This window comes from Pocillopora verrucosa, chromosome 8 (genome assembly GCF_036669915.1).
Source record: "Pocillopora verrucosa isolate sample1 chromosome 8, ASM3666991v2, whole genome shotgun sequence".
In the NCBI taxonomy this organism is placed as follows: Eukaryota; Metazoa; Cnidaria; class Anthozoa; order Scleractinia; family Pocilloporidae; genus Pocillopora; species Pocillopora verrucosa.
Genome location: NC_089319.1, coordinates 21,054,694 through 21,058,481, shown reverse-complemented (window position 1 = coordinate 21,058,481; position 3,788 = coordinate 21,054,694). Strand labels below are relative to the sequence as shown.

General features: G+C 39.9%; 1 pseudogene; it reads right to left on the bottom strand.

Moving 5' to 3' along the window:
• Nucleotides 1-1,732: 1,732 nt before the first annotated feature.
• LOC131774177 (uncharacterized) lies at nucleotides 1,733-3,503 on the bottom strand (annotated as a pseudogene).
• Nucleotides 3,504-3,788: the final 285 nt, after the last annotated feature.

Sequence of the window (3,788 nt, the reverse complement as noted above, 5' to 3'; positions counted from 1 at the left end):
TGTCTAAAAGAAGAGGTTCGAATCTGGTCGAGGCCTGAACTTTTTCAAGATTCTTTTCTGCAATTTCTTTTAATTACAGCTTACCGATGAGGATCATTTCCTTACATTAATTTCAACCGAAGATAAAAAAAGTTGCTATTTCATTTGATTGCGACTCCATTTGATTTTTTTGAGGAAGTTTTCAAAGATAAATTGAAACTATGATTCGTCACCTAAGGAAACTGTGGTGCTGCGTCGGTGAGAGAGTATGACAGATAATTTAGGGTTAACAACTGAGTTGAAAACGTAAATTGGCCACCGTAAAGAGGTTAAAAGCTGACATTTTGATCTTAGTCCTTCGTCAGAGCGATTGGCGAAGGGCCGACGCTCGAAACGTCAGCCTTTACACTATTTACGGTGGCCAATTTATGTTTTCAACTCAGTTGTTAACACCAAATTATCTGTTATTCGTAACATTGTGTTAATTTATAACGACATACATATTTGTTCGAGGTCATAGCCAGAGTCAGAGCAATTGCGTACCTACCCCCCCCCCCCTTAACCCGACATTAACCCTTGCTTGTTATCAGTTGACTGTTGTTGAGTTAGGGAAGGGGTAGGTGCGTAGTTGCTCAGATACTGACATTGTTCCCCGGTGTCTTTCACGAGAACTTTGCACCATTTATCTTTTCATCGTTTTTAGGGGCGCTTTATTTACAATTTTTATTTGATTTACGTGTTGTAAAAGCTCGCAAAAAACAATTTTTCTTTTCATCATCAAGGCTGTAACTTTCAGTAATTTTTTAAGCTGTACAATTTGAGGAATAAGACATTTCTTTACTTTTCCTTTTACTCTTTGGTTTTCATTTCACATGCTATGTTTGTCGTGTGATCAGCAATACAGGGTTGTTAGTGTTGTTTGATATCAGCAAGACAACACCATTAGAAGTATGCTTATGTATAATTTTAAGGAGTTTCGATTCTAAACACGAAACCTTTTCCAGGGGGAGAAGGTAATTTCAAGAAGATTTGGCATGGGGAGAGTGCGGCATCCTTATCAAAACCGCCTTACCTTCCCTCCGCAGACATGACCCTAAAAATCCAGAGCGTAGTCATGCCGGACACTCGACCCGACTTCTTGGTCCAGAACTCAGCTGTAACATCGACAGCGACGAATTTAAGTCACAGGATAACAAGTATAATGGCTGCTTTTAATTAGTGAGATGCGAACGTGTACAAATTTCAGAAGCAATAATTTCACAGCGGGTTGCATAATCAGTCACAATTTCTGTTCCTGCATAATTTCTGCTCCTTTTTCTCCACGCACCATTCAAGACACCGAGTTCAGGTGAAATGGAAAACCAAACCCAATTTTAGATCCAAACTGGTAAAACCGATGCCCTGTTTGACAAATGAATTCTGTTAACAACCACACCTTAAAGAACTGTGCCTGCCACCATTTAGCTAGAAGAACCTCAAGTCTTGGCGTGACGTTACTTACAAAAATAATTTTAAACCGCTGCAGGATGCCTTTTGGCTGACTAAAAGGCGTGCCAGTCATCATCACGGTTTCACAGACCCAACTCAAGATTTTATTTGCCCTCTTTCGTTATTTATTTTCACAAATGAAGCTTATTTCACTACCTGTCCTAGAAGCATGCAGTCGAGAATAGAAAACTGACGAAAAACAAAACAAAATGCATCTACGAAGTATCCTATTTTGAGGAAGCAAAGGTGGTAATCATATGCCAACTTAACTAAACGGCATTTTACAAGGCTGATTTGGCGAGTCTTCAGCAAAGCGCTGATGGACAATCACCAAAAGGTTTGTACTGGTCCAATTTGCTACAGACACTGATGTAATAATTGCCAGAACTATAGGTCTTTTCCATCTTCTTCGCCATATGGCCATGATAGGCATATTCTGATAGCGTGTAGCGATCATAATCGATAGGGTGATAAAGAAACACTCGATCGCCAGTGGAACAGAAGTGAAAATGGCAAAATACTTGAGTAAATTTACAAAGGTTTCGTTTTGTATATCATTTGATACAAGTATAAAACGCCGTTTACAGACACTATAGCAATTGATTCATACAACATGCTCATGATGGCGATATCAGCCATTAGTCTCTCACGGCGAGGAGTGCGAAAACTTCCCCAAGGAGTTGATTCTCTTTTCAGAATCGCATGGCAGAGATGATCAATTGCAACCATGGTGCTTCGTTCTATCACCTCTGCAGCGCCGTGAATAATCCCAATAATAGCGATGGACTTTAAGCTATCTAGTTCCGCTTGTAAAATGCGGAACATAACCGCCGAAGCGCAATACAACGGCGCCAGTAAGACATACGAATATCCCGGATGGGTAATATTGCATAACCGCTGAACAAAAATTCGTGAGATGACTTTGAGAACGACTCCAATGAGAGGAGCAAATAGAGCAATTAGTAATTTCCCTTCATTGTCTTGTTTATTGTAAGCTGGATAAATCAACGATGCCACTGGAATGGCTAGAAACAAACAAAAATAAGCAGGTACTATCAGTTGAAGGAACAAAATCAGCTGTCCTTTCTTCGTTGTAGGGCGGAAATGTTTAGTCAATAAATATGCCTGGACGCAATTGTTCGTGACGAACAAAATATTTATAGGAGTCTTCTGCACTGAAGATAGATTAGAATAAGATATATTCAGGACTTGAAGACCCAAGCGATAAAGTGAATCCAAGCAGTACGTCACACAACAGACTAAAAATAGTTTTCTTTTCACTCCTTTTAACTGATACGGACAGAAAAGAAATAGCAAATACACCAAGAACCAAATGTAAAGGAAGGCACAGGCAATGATATCCGAGATCGATCTCATCCACTGTATTCTTATTGGAATAGACTCCTTTGGGTAGAATTGGCAGTTGTTTACAGTCTCGTAACATATGTACGATGTCAGTATGAACGCTGAACCTACAAAGGTAGACGTTAAAAATGAAATCAGAGAGCCAATGTACATTGATTGACAAGCTGAGAGGAGAACAGATGGTCTGAGTCGCTTCCAAGCCATTGCTTCATCTCCCTCTATTTGACTGTCTGGTACTTCTGGGTGCTCTACGGAAGAGGCGTCGATAAGCCTCGCACGGACATCGCTGGAAGGTAGATAGTCCTAAGCCGTGGCCTTTCTGTAGCTGTATTGTTGATAAATGACCTCGTCGACAGGATGGTGAAACCACTCGCGTCCATTCTTCAGTAAAGGATCAAAAACCCGTGCCGTTATCTCAGGTTCCTCTGGGTTGTAATACTCTGTTACACCTCGTGTAAAACTGTACACGATATGGCCAAAAGCCTCAGCTATGAGTGTAACGCTAGACATTTGAGATATGCTCAAAAAGGAGGTTTAAAATCCTTGTACTGCGATGGGTGACTGTTCTATTGACATTAGTATAAATTTGGAAACTGAAATATTCTTCCAAGTTATCTTTCAGTTCCAGTTTCGTTAATCATGCATATCGCCGTTATTATAGTATTTATCATCGGGTTCGAGACGATCTGCTGTTGTATCAGGTTTGATACTGCTTTACGTCAGAAGGAAGTTACTGCGTATTAGGCGGATATTTATCCACAATTTTACAATACGTGAAGACCAGTTCAGAATAAAGATCTCAAACATGTATGTTGTGCTTGGATGTTTGAGGGTTTTTAGGTTCGAAACCTTGCAGGAGGGTCATATTTTTTCTTTGTTCCACGCTCCTAATAAATGAATAACAGTCATTTACATGTTTCCACATTATTCAAATCAAACAATCGGATCTAACAACC